Genomic DNA, 14,759 nt, shown 5'->3' with positions numbered 1-14,759 from the left:
GGGATTGCAACGACTTTTGAATGCGATAATCAGAGAGGGAGATAGCACATTGGGGCTGAATATAAACACAAATAAAACAAAAGTATTGGCTGTTACACGTGCATTAAATGTCGACATTAATATTCGAATCTACAACAAACAGATAGAATCCGTCCAAAAATTTCAGTATCTTGGTTGCTGGATAACAAACGATCTTGACTACCAAGTTGAAATATGTGCTCGTATATAGTATGGTAGATCCGCTTTCAAAGAATGAAAAAATTCCTAATACACTATCCAACAATATCCAACAATACCTTATTGTTGGATATCCGATACCAATTTGTAAAAACGTTCATTTATTCCATATTTCTATACGGAGTGAAAACATAGACTCTCGAAATCACAAGTATGAGACGTGTAGAAGCCTTTAAGATGTGGTTTTCGAAGAATGCTGAAGATCTCTTGAACAGTGCACATAACCAAAAACGAGGGGCTGAGAAGAATGGGGTTTGAGAGAGAACTCCTAAATATTGTAAAAATCAGAAAAACGAGTTGTCTAGGACATATTTACAGAGGAAAAAAATACAACTGCCTACGACTGATAACGGAAGGAAAAGTGGAAGGAAGAAGAGGTCCAGGAAGACGAAAATGCCCCTGGCTGAAAAATGTACGAGACTCGACAGGCATGGACACACATTCGATACTAAGAACAGCTCAAGATAGAGAGCAATTTGCTGTAGTTATAGCCGACCTTCAGTAATGGAGAGGGCACCTTAAAAAGAAGCACTTTTTGTGTAAAATGAACTGTTCTCTCAGAAACAATGTTGCAAGCGAACGGCAATTTTAAATCATTCATGCGCGCGAAATTAATTTTAAATAAAATTTGTATGAACTCAACGGTAAAAACTCGGTACCTTTTGTAAGGGTATCTTATCAGCAAAAATCAGAATGTGCAGCTTTCGTATGCAGTTTTTTATTTTGCAGCAAATAGAGTCAGTCTTTATAAGGGTGTTAAATAAATAAACATTGCGCGATTTTTACCATTTTTTATGCGATATGCGATTATTAAAGCTTTATCTTAGAAACTTCTTAGGAAGGTCTAAGACAAGGCTGCTGCATAATAACTACACTCTTTAAAATATATCTGAATGAGGTGTTCTTACTATGGAAAAGAAAATGCTGCAATATAGGCATTTCAATCAAAGACCAGAGATGTCGACAGCGAAGTGTACACGATACACTTCGCTGACGACCAAGCCATTCTAGCTGAAGACGAGAGTAATATAGACTACATAGAAGAGGAGTACACCAAGCGGGGCCTTACAACTAATATACAAAAAACCGAGTTTTTCAAGCGGATCCAAGCGGACCCTTCCAAGCAAGATCAGCTACTAGACAGTGACACAGACTATTGTGAAATAATAATAAAATAAAAAACAAAATAAAAAACGAAATTATAAAACAATAATAGAAAGTGTTGGGTTGCACAGCGCCCAACTGAGGAAAATCAATCAAAGAAACAAATCAAAAATTAAGACCATGGAACAGGACTATTGGAGACGATGTTACCGGTACACTAGACTTGATAGGGTGGGGAACGTAGACATTAGGAGAGAAATGGAAACTTCTCCTAGACCTAGATCTCCTAGACCTAGTCTCATGGACCTAGATATAATAGATACTATCGACTAAAAGAGACTAAACCATTAAGGACACCTGTAGAGAATGAATGAAAATAGATGGCCAAGAAAAATAGAAAAATGGACTCCGCCCACTAAAAGAGAACGTGGTAGACCAAGACGGTCATGGAGAGATGTCGAAGATGCAATAATTGCCAGAGATTTAAAAACTGAAGATTGCCTCGACGGAAAAATCTGAAACGGCGCCAGCTGTAGAAGACTCACCTATGAAATTTCTACGATCTAACACGTTTAAAACTTCTTTTTTTCGATGACACAAGTACTCTTTTCAAAACTGCACAGTTTCAGCTACAAATTCCATCCAATATCTTCTTCGTACAGGCATTTCCCTTAACGTACGATCGTTTATAATGCGAAAGTTTAAAATCCGCGTTTTTTATTCATATTTCAAATACCTTATATTTATTCTCAAAGCTCAAAATTTAAAGTTCATGTTCTAGGTTTTAAAGATTATGCTCTAATAATGAAAACTATACTACGACTATTCAATGGATTTGAAACAACAACATTATTGTTTCTGCGAGAACGGGTTATTTTACACAAAAAATGCTAATAAACATTTTTGTTTAAAATTATCTCAGCTACATTTTTATCGTAAATCGATTTTCCCTCCTGCGAGGGGAGGTTTTAAGGGGAAGCCAAGGGGTATGAGTGGTAAACTTTTTTGCATATTTTTTAGAGTCCCAAAATTGACATTTTCTGAAAAAATTCAGCTTGTTCGTATGATTTGTACAATTTTGATAATTTTTAAAAATGAAATAATAGTTCGTTGGCATATCTTATATTTGCTTACGTAAGTCATGAAATCTATAATTATAATCAAAACCCAAAATATTGGTTAATTAAAATTATAATAAAAGGAATATGGACGTTTACTATATAAACAATATTACAATATACAAAATATAAACAGAAATATGGTTAACGTCTAATATTCCAAAGTCATTTAATATATTATTGTTTTTATTAATTTTGTTTGTGATACTAAAATAAGGTAAAAATTTGTAGAAGTATTTAATCATTGGCCAGATTGCTAGGTGTTTAATAAGTTTGACACTTTTTTTAAATTGGTCCGTTATATTAATACATAAGATTATTAAATTACAACAATATAACCATAAATAAGGTGTAAAAATGTTTTGTTAAATCCCGCGCTACTAAAATCTTTTGTCCCTAGAAATATTTTAACACCTCGCCATAAATAATGCATCCTGTGAGTGTCACCTCCAGACGATCAATGTCTCGAAAATAGCACCGAAAACCACGAACTCCCATAAATTCCATGCTCAATATTTTCCATGTCATTGCCGTAATTTCGAACGAAGCAAAATATCAAATAATCATAAAATGTCATCCAGAAAAGAGTTATTACCAAGTTGTGTCTAAGAATCAAGAGAATATACGTTACTCTCTCGACCTTACTTACAAGTGAACAATAGTGAAAGTCGAGCACATGCGACTACAAACCACAACCGGTTCTACCACAATACCAGATCTTCATATGTAACAGAACAAAACTTGATTAATGCAGGGCTGTACTCTATCATAACAGCTTTTTCATTCGGCGTTATCTAACTAATAACTACTAAAAAATAATAAAAATTTACACAAAGAACTAATATTATATTTGACATTAAGTCCATCTGGGCGGATTTCAAGAACATATATAATCAGTATTGCATCGAATACCAGGTTACCAAGTAGTATCAGTCTAGCAGTACTGCTAGAGGAGGACGGATGGAATGAAGAAAAGCAGCTGGTATATCGTGTAACATAATGTCAATAAAACAAATATAAATTATATAAGGAGCTATAAGCCCAGTTATAAAAGAAAATGAATAACGAGTACATGTAGCAGACCGGAAATTGTTTAGGTGAGTTTGTGAACTGACAAAAAAGAATATTATTTAACTAAGGGCGCAATTCCATTTTTTCAAAGTAGTGGCGGGCTGTATTTTGTACTTCAAGAGTTAAAAGCCGAAAATCGATACAACTGTTCTAATACATTCTAATCATACTATTATTGCACAGCAATGAAATATATAAAAACATTTAACAAACATGTTAATGTAAAAATAAAAATATAAAAGTAAATAACATACACCGGAAAAAATGAGACACCGTTAAATAAAACATGAAAAATTGCATAGACAGCGCATAGAAAGAAAGTCAAAGAGAATGCTGATAGAGTACCTACACACAACTAGTTTTTAAGTTTTAAGGCATGCAAATCCAAATCAACTAATAAAAGAGAACATAGAAGGGTCCGAATGAATTCCTGGACGTGACAATTAAGCACTATTCAATTAAACATGAATAAATTAGTTGATATCAGACGTATATTTTTTTGCCGGAGTTTTTTTGTAACCATAAAACGTCGTAAACTAGAATACCTGGGCCATATAATGCGCAATGAACAACGATATGACCTACTTCGGACCATACTTCAAGGTAAAATGCATGGGAAAATAGGTCCAGGACGAAGAAGAATATCCTGGCTGTATAACCTGCGAAAATGGATTAACTTAACCACTACCTGACTTTTCAGGCCAGCAGTCAACAAAGTCAGAATAGCCATGTTAGTGTCCCGCACACGATATGGTGCCTATCCGTTACATCCGTAACGGATAGGCACCATAAGAAGAAGAAGACGTGTATTTATGAAATTTTTTTATTTGTCATCCCAAATTTCATACAGTCTGTATTTATATTCTAAATGAGATGTATGTCAGGTTTCAAAGGTCTTTCAAAGGTCTCTCTTTATCGGGAGGCCTGTCTAATTTTGGTTACCTTTAATTTACTGAAATTGAATTTAATCCAAATTTATTTAAATTATTTCTTTAGCCAAGACGTGTATTAAGTTTAAGGAGTCTAGGTCATTTTGGCCACGAGTAACTACACAGATAAGCAGACAACAGATAACGTAGATAACATATGTATCTCTCACGTGGATATACGTGCTGGACACATAACAAGAAGATACAAGAAGCCACCAAAAAAAAATTATAATCAAACACATTAAAATAACAGATCGAAGGGGCCCACACACTTAAGCGCAGAGTAGTCGAACTGGGAAAAGCAAAGTGCGGGTATTCAGCACCCGGGAAATCAACAGTAATACGAAGATGAGTTATCAAAGCCGATAGCGGGACTAAAGAGACTCAGGCTGTCCCGAATTATTGGGAAGAGACGTAGTATGAGGGTCCTTTTTCCCGGAGCTCTTATGACAAGCATAATTATAATAGTAGCCTTCCATAGCATAACAGTGTATTATGAGGGGGGCAGAGGGGTCGTGGAGAACCAAGGAAGCATTGATGCTTGGAGGATCGGCCTTGCGTTATTTGTGCCAATCCCCCTCACCTTAAAGAATTGTATGTCCGGATGTCGTCCATGTGTATACACATATCTATAGAATGAGATTACTACTTTTACTGGCCTGCTTGCTTGCTTGAGAACATCATATTTTTCAGAAGGATCTCTCAGATCAGGTCTCTAATTAAAATTTACTTTTGATTGAAATAAAATAACTCGAATAAATTATTAATTTTATTTAAATGCTTAAAATTACTTGTTTAAATCGAGATCGCAGGATTCTTAATTGTTGCGTTCTGCACATACGATGACCTCAATATAACAATTGGGGCCATCCTGAAGGGGGAGAGAAGATATTCTGTTCAATCTAGAACTCACTGGTTTCCCCCTTTCGGATTGGGTATGTATATTCAAATAAAGAAAAGAAATGAAAACCAGTGGACTGTATAAAACTCTATTTTAAAAAGAGGTGAAATTAAACATAAATATACATAACCCAATATACAATTATAAATAAAGAAGAATATATTACTTAAAAGAAGAAGAATATATGTAGTACAAACTTAAATATTGTTCAATACGTAACGACACACAAAAGAGAACCATAAACAAAACAAAACTGTCGATTCTAAAAAAAAATTACTGACCGAAAGCAGTAAAATAATTCCGTATATATACCACGTTATACACAGAAATAATATTATACAAAAAAATAAAAAATATGAATATATATGTCATATAAAAACAAATTAACAAACTCAATGCAAAAGTATACTCATAATACACATTATGAGTTAATATTAGGTAATAAACTACAAAACGGTGTGATATACATACAAAAATAATAGTGAAATTATTATAATCTAATAAATATACAAATCTACGTAAAGGTAATAACGTTTAATGTTCTGAATAAAGTTCAAAAGTTCAAAATCGCGACACAATATGTAATAATTGGGCACCAAATAAACGTACTTAGCCCATGCAGCAACAAAATTATGGTGTATTGTAGCTTACCCCATAAATCATAGCACCAATCGCTATTACCAACGACGTCTTCATCGACGTACACCAGGAACCACAAAATTCATAATTGCAACTTTTCTGCATCAAACCGACTTCCTCGGTCAAAGGACAGATGCCAAGTCTTTTAGGTACCTTTTACCCAAACGCCCATACACATGTGTGTGGTTTAAGAGATAAAACTCGACTCTTCCTATTCTTATCTCAAATGTGTGTCATTTTGCAGATGGCCCGTCTCGTAATATGTAGTTTTTAATACAGATGCACCCTTAAACATGGAATCTTGATATACGGGTAGAATCAAAACTACCACAAAGTCTGTTAGTATTATATAAATGTTTATATCTCGTTGCGAAACTGCAACATTCTCCCCGCGTTGGCATACGTGCCAATAAAACATAACTGCACTTTGCACTCCCGACGCACTGTACAAATTCCAAAACCGTAAACACTTCTTCGGTCACGAAACGAGCGCCACACTTAAAATACTACAAAGCTTTACATTAACAAAAGAGCACAAAGAAAAATAACTTATACATACGATCATTATGTTGCGTTCTGCACATACGATGACCTCAATATAACAAGTGGGGCCATCCTGAAGGGGGAGAGAAGATATTCTGTTCAATCTAGAACTCACTGGTTTCCCCCTTTCGGATTGGGTATGTATATTCAAATAAAGAAAAGAAATGAAAACCAGTGGACTGTATAAAACTCTATCTTAAAAAGAGGTGAAATTAAACATAAATATACATAACCCAATATACAATTATAAATAAAGAAGAATATATTACTTAAAAGAAGAAGAATATATGTAGTACAAACTTAAATATTGGTCAATACGTAACGACACACAAAAGAGAACCATAAACAAAACAAAACTGTCGATTCTAAAAAAAAATTACTGACCGAAAGCAGTAAAATAATTCCGTATATATACCACGTTATACACAGAAATAATATTATATAAAAAAAATAAAAAATATGAATATATATGTCATATAAAAACAAATTAATAAACTCAATGCAAAAGTATACTCATAATACACATTATGAGTTAATATTAGGTAATAAACTACAAAACGGTGTGATATACATACAAAAATAATAGTGAAATTATTATAATCTAATAAATATACAAATCTACGTAAAGGTAATAACGTTTAATGTTCTGAATAAAGTTCAAAAGTTCAAAATCGCGACACAATATGTAATAATTGGGCACCAAATAAACGTACTTAGCCCATGCAGCAACAAAATTATGGTGTATTGTAGCTTACCCCATAAATCATAGCACCAATCGCTATTACCAACGACGTCTTCATCGACGTACACCAGGAACCACAAAATTCATAATTGCAACTTTTCTGCATCAAACCGACTTCCTCGGTCAAAGGACAGATGCCAAGTCTTTTAGGTACCTTTTACCCAAACGCCCATATACATGTGTGTGGTTTGAGAGATAAAACTCGACTCTTCCTATTCTTATCTCAAATGTGTGTCATTTTGCAGATGGCCCGTCTCGTAATATGTAGTTTTTAACACAGATGCACCCTTGAACATGGAATCTTGATATACGGGGAGAATCAAAACTACCACAAAGTCTGTTAGTATTATATAAATGTTTATATCTCGTTGCGAAACTGCAACATTAATCTTTTAGAAACTGTGTGGAAAATTTCACATGAAACGTAATTTAAACTGCACAAAATTTTTCGTTTAAGGACAACCTACCTCTCCTAAGTACGGTCCTGAAACCTATGTTACCATTACAGATTCCTCAACGTTAGTAATATTAACTTCAGACAATATAGTAGTAGATCAAGAAATGTAGCCGTCTGTCGTTGATTAATGTAAACCTTAATTAATAAAAGAATACAACTGATTCTCCGCTTCGCTTCTGATCTCTGTTCGACCTTGAATCCGATACTGAAATATTTGTTATTACTGTCAATGGCAAACAAATCATTTAAGAGCAAAGCTACGCTTTGGAATTGATTAAATGCCACGACTGTTGCTTTTGTTTACTGATTAAAGTTACATTTGCCGCTAAGCCTCTTAATTACCATTAATTTACACTCGAGCAACTTTGAACTGACTCGAACTTTTTGGATAGGTATATACTTTTTTGTTTATAAGCGAATATTTAAAAATCTAAAACTGACGGAATAAGTTAAAAACAAGATTAAAATAATCAAAACAATTTTTCATAATATAGGTAGTGTACTTAGATCTCTTAAATTTAAATATTTTTAGTACAAAAAACATTTAACAGTAGGTTGGGAAGATTTAATCATTTCTTAGAATACTGCATGGATGCTTTGTTAAGTTGATAAATCAACTTAAAATTAAAAAATGGACACAATTTACTGTTATTCCTCTTCGAAAACTAAACAATTAACCTATCTAAATTAAGATTTCATAAAATAACAGCTTAAGAAAAATACTGGAAGACTTCAGAGAATTTATTGCTTCGATACGCATATAGACTGTCGCAATTTGGACAATAAATATAAAAGAAAGACTAAAACTCCCAATAAAGCTTACAAAATACAGATTACAGATTACAGACAGATTACAGACAAATTATTCAATTAATCTATCTGTTCGTTAAAAACTAATTGTGATATATAGATTTATTTCATTAAGATTTAGTCTATGATTTTGTCAAGTGATACGATTCAGTCTCTTAAAAGATCAATTCTAAGCCACATTTTAATAGTTTTGTTTAATTTAGTAATTCTCATCTAGATTTTGAATATTTTTCGCTCTTTTTTATTTCTTGCCGTGGCCATCTTCATAGTATCAATCCTGTTCCAAGGCGATACATTCTTTCTTTGAGCAATATTCGTTTTTCATTTCACTCAGAAACTACCCCAGGCAGTTAAAATATCGGGAAAGAAATGAACGGCCGAATTTACAAAACAGTCATCAGACCAATAATGACAAACGCGGCAGAAACACGACCTGGCACAGAGAGGACAAAAAGGATGTTAAAAACAGCAGAGATGAAAAATTAACAGTAAAATACTATGGGGACAGAGCTAGAAAGACAGACATAAGACAGAGATGCAAAATGGGGAACATCAAGGACTGGGTAAGAAATGGAAGAGTAGAATGGAACGAGTATATAAGCCGAAAGTCAACAAAAAATAGAGTAGTAAAGACGGCAAGAGACGGTTCTCTAATAGAAAGAACGACAACTTACTGAAGACACATTGAAAAACAGATAAAGTCATGTCTACATAATAATAATAATAAATACAAGTTTAATTTAGGTACTGTAGCATCAATTAATTCAACATAAATCATTTGCCTATAAATTTGAATGTCCAAAAATGTTATTTTTTCCATTTTTAGTTTTTGAAATACTTTTTAACTTTAAAATCACATAATCTTTTAATTATAAATCTAATGACTTTTTGTAAGATACGATCGGTCAATTCGTCTTTGACATTCGTTTAATTCTTAATAAAAATTCTCAAAAGTTAATAAATTTTTTCTTTCCTTGCAGAGCTAGAACTTTTTTTATGAAAAAGATAGAGATCTAATTCTAAACAAATTTTCGTTTTTGGTCGATTATAGTTTTGTATAGAAATAAAAATATTTGATTAAAAATGTTTCAACCCCTTATTTATTGCTGTGAAGTAGGGGCAACTTTTGCGGTATAAATTAATTAAGCTACAGCGCTCCCTATACATTACACACATTTTTAACTTATTGATTCTTATAGCTGAAGTTAAGCACAGCTGCTTTGTTTATAACAATTAGGAATTACAGCAATTAGCTATTCAATAATAATTAAAGGCCTATATTAAAATTTATAAGTATATAATAAAAAAAACAACCCCTGTTTAAAGTCAAAAAACATAAGTACTGACCGTTTTTCGAGTAGCCTAATTGGATCGGTGGTTAGGTGAAACTTTTCACCTGTCGGTCCGGTGAGAAAAAAGAACTTTAAATCCCCAGCGCTCGAAAAAATTTTTCATATCCCAGTTAAATATCGACCAATTTCGTTGTTTTTATCTGTGTTAGCGAAAAAGATTGTGAACAATGGCGATATTTATTTTTTTTGGCTGCGGTTAAAACCTACTATTTTTTTTTTCTTTTTAATTTCTTGATAAATACTTTCTCTTAGTTATCTTTATTTTATATATAAACTATTTCTTTACACTCTTTAAATGAATTTTTAATATTTACATTACAAAAACCTAATTTTAATTTGAAAATTAATCCTTAAATTTGTTATTTGTATATTTAAAAATCATTTAGCCTAATTTAAATTAAAATAAGCTTAAGGTCCTTATGACATACCTGTACGTTTAATTTTTCTTTGTCGTTATATTATACTAGATAAATCTTGTCATATAATACCTCGCATTTTACGAACGGTGAACAGTAGAAAAGATAGGTGTGTAAAACCGTTTTGGCATACTGCCATGTATAATTTTATTTTGTCATCGTATTCTATTTGCTAAATTTTGTCATATAACATATAGCACGGTTCTGTATGTTGAGTCGTTTAGGAAAAGCTTAAAGTCTTTTTGACAATTCACCCTGTGACCCCAACATTTTATTATTTCCTTTATGAGCTATCCTTTTTCTAATAACCGCTAATACATCACGATCCAACCAGCCGTTCTAAAGCTGAACGAGTTCAAAGTGAAAGTGAAAGAGAGCAGTTTAACAATCCCAACCTTTACTATAATTTAAACCAATTAAGCTTACTCCACTTCTACTGGTCGTACAAGAACACTTTTTTGAATTTTTGACATGCCTTTAGCTCAAAGAATCAATAAGTTAAAAATGTGTGTTATGTAAAGAGAGCGTAATTAATTTATAACGGAGAAGTCGTCCCTCTATCAAAGCAATAAATAAAAAATATAGATTAGACAAATATCAATGAAAATTTTTTTAAGAAAATATTTTTATATCCACAAAAAGTTTAATCGAAAAAGAAAAAGAAAATCCGGTTAGAGTGCGATCTCTATCTTAAAAAAAAGTCTGGTCCTGCAAAATTTATAAACATTTAAGAATTTTTGAATATTAAGTCTCATTTGATTTGTAATTAAAAAAAAACAATTTAATGATTTTTGCATAAAAAAGAATGTTTACAAAAGATATTTCAACAATAAAAAATAGCAAAAAACTTTTTTGGACTTCCAATCGTTAATTTTACACAAACTAACATCTCAGATTTATTAGAACATCGCTCAAATTAAAGCTTTCACATGTATTTTTATAATATTGTACTCATTTCATCCTAAAATGTTGATCTAATACAATAAAATTTAAAATAATCAAACATCGTTTTTTGCACTTTAAAAGTGTCATAAAAAAATTATAATTGTAACAGTTTGGAGTTTCACGCATGTGAAGGTTACTTCTGGCATTTTTCTTCACAACGCTCTGCTGGTTTCAAAAATTCACTAATTATTGCACTTTTTTCCCTACAGCTTGGGCCACTTGTCTAGGTTTCTTTTTCCGGACCAGAAAAGTTCCAGTTTGCCTGGAATATCAAGAAGAAGCAGAACTAATCTGACTTGACAATTGCAAGTGTGACCTTGCGGAAACGTCGCCAAAACAATGGTTTTACTAAAAACCAAAACTATTTAAGCGCAGTCAAACCCGGAAAACAACTGAAACCACATAGAGCTCCCGCGGAAATTTCAAGTACAATATATATATATATATATATATATATATATATATATATATATATATATATATATATATATATATATATATATATATATATATATTGTGACGATTGGGGTTTATAGAAAATAATTTATAAGTTATATACTACATAATATTAGATATTAAAAAGTATTTGATTATTTTAAATAAGTTATATACTAGAGAATTTTATAAAAATATATTTATGTGAGGGCATTTTAAGAAATTAGCATATAATAATTGTAAAAATATAATAGAAAAATATAATAAATTGTAAAATAATAGATTTAAGTGAGCCATGTGCCTAGGCAACCAACTATACATACTCCAAGTGTCAAATTAAGAATCATAATACGAATATAAGTGGGGTTATTATAATAATATATTGTTTGAAATGTGTATTTTATTAAATTAGAGTGTTAGTTACTAATTTAATTATATATTCTGATCTGAAAAGCCTAAATGTCAACAAAATTATTAATAGAAAAGAATGGAATTCTCTGGATCTCCGGAGATGGCCATGTTTGCGAAATGGTTTGTTCCAGAAAATTCAGACATGTATTAAATAGAACTGAATAGAACATGATATCTTACGAGATGGTTCTATAATGTCCAAAAGATATAAATACCCGTGATTTGGATTCAAGATAGCAGTTTTTGAAAGTTTTTAGTCAGAAAAGTTTTAGATAGTGCAGTCAGAAGAGTTTTTGGCAGTTTTTAAGTTTTTAGTCGGAAGTCAAGCAGTTTATTATGAAAGAGTCAGTGAATCAAGTACAAATAGTCAAAATGTTTAATATAGTGAGTTAAATGAAGATTAAAAATTATGCATATAATTTAATGCACATTTATAATTATACACAAATAATTATTGAAGATAAAAAAAGGTATATTGGAAGAAATTAAATTATAGTATGGTTGGAGATTAGTATAAATCAACTTATAATAATTGGATATTGGTCTATTGAAAAGAAGAATAAATATAAATGCTGTTTGCTGGTTTGGTTGGTGGTGTACAAATGCTGGTGAAGAAAACTATATCTTAAATTGGTAGAAGCTGATAATTGAAAAAAGTAATTTCACAAAAAACAAGGATAACCGAAGTACGAAGACTTTCAGTGGTGATTAGAATCTATATAGTGGAAAACAGTTCATTTAGGCATTCAGTGAAAGAAAGGTACAAAATTTTGTTAATATAATTTAGTTAGTGTCATAACAATTTCAATTTTGAAGATAGTTTTGTTTAAATTTTAGATTGTCTATAGAATTTAATTAGTTTTATAAGAATATCAATTTAAAGATAGTTTATTTTAAATTTACATTGACTAGGTTAGATATATATGTGTGTTTCATAATAGTTATAATAAAGATAATTTAAAAAAGTACTTACAAGCTAATTCTTTGAGAACCGCGATAAAAACCCTATATATTATATTATTAAAAATACTCATTGCTCATCATTCAAACAAAAAAAAACACATCATAACAATTTGGCACCCAACGCGGTGGCTCTCTATTTAAAAGAATTAGTTTGGGAAGATAAGTGCTCTCATATAATTAAATTAATTATCAGTAGAAAGGAAAAATAATAGATTTTATTATTAATTATATTTGAACAAGTAAAGTCTCAAAATGTCTCAAGGAAAGAAAGGTACAAGAAGCAAAAAGAATGAAGAAGATGTGGAAGTAGAAACACAACCTATACAAGAGGAGAGTTTAGTTCAAGTTCCACAAGATACTGCAGAAATGAATCCAGAAAGAGAGGAAAATGTCAATATGGCAGCTTTGATGTCATTAATGATGCAGATGAACAAGACAATAGAAGAGATTTCAAAAGAAATCAAAGAAGACATAAAAAAATTGGAAGAGAATTCAAAAGAAGTCAAAGAAGACATAAAAAAATTGGAAGAGAATTCAAAAGAAGTCAAAGAAGACATGAAAAAAATAGAACAAAAAATGGAACAGAATTCACAAGAAGTCAAAGAAGACATGAAAAAAATGGAACAGAAATTGGAAGAGAATTATAGAAAATTAGAAAAGAAAATAGAAGATAATAATAATAAAATTGTAAAACAAATGGAAAAACAAATGGATAAAAAACTTGAAGCTGCAGAGAAAAAAGTAGCAAATGAAATAAAAAGTATACGGAATGACTACAAGAAAAGGATAGACAATGAGAGGACAGAAGTAAAGAGGATTATTCAAGATAATAAAATAGATATAGAACAGAAAATAGAGTTACAGAAATGTAACTTAGAAGTAAAAATTAACGAAGACAGGAGAAACACAGAAGAAAAATTAGACGATATACAACAAAATATCCAAATAAATAGTAATCAAATAAGAAATGTGGAACAGAGAATAGATGATATTTCACAAATGAGAGACATAGGGAGACCTTACTTAAATTTAACAAATGAGACTGGGATTAAATTCTCTGGTAATATAAAAAATTTGCATCCTAGAGTATACATAAATAGTTTAAAACATAAATTAAGATTTGTGAATAATATTAATGATATTAAAGATTATATTAGAATGACATTAAATGACAATGCAGCAACTTGGTTTGCTAGTATTAAGAATGATTTAGATAATTTTCAAACATTTGAAAATAAATTTTTAAATTATTATTGGGGTGAATTAGAGCAAGCCAAGTTTAGAGAAATTCTATATTTTGGAAAGTATAATCAAAATTTAAAATCAAATATGGTAGATTATGCATTGAAATTGATAACAGTTGCAAAATATTTAGAACCACCACTTAGAGAGGATGAAACAGTCTTAAATGTATCTAGACATTTTGATGCTGATGTTGTGCAAACCGTAACTGTACAAAATATTCAAACAATAGATAGTTTTATTAATTTTATTCAAAGAATACAAAGAGGCAATATGACAAGTAATAATAATAACAGAAAAAACAATAATAACTTTCAATATAATAGAAATGATAATCAACAATATAGACAATCATATAATAATTATAGATATGTTGATAGTTTACAAAATTTTAATAATAATAATAGTAATCAAAATAGACAGAATTTTAATAACAATACTAGT

Source organism: Diabrotica undecimpunctata, chromosome 2, assembly GCF_040954645.1.
Source record: "Diabrotica undecimpunctata isolate CICGRU chromosome 2, icDiaUnde3, whole genome shotgun sequence".
Lineage (NCBI taxonomy): Eukaryota > Metazoa > Arthropoda > Insecta > Coleoptera > Chrysomelidae > Diabrotica > Diabrotica undecimpunctata.
This window is presented reverse-complemented; position numbering follows the sequence as displayed.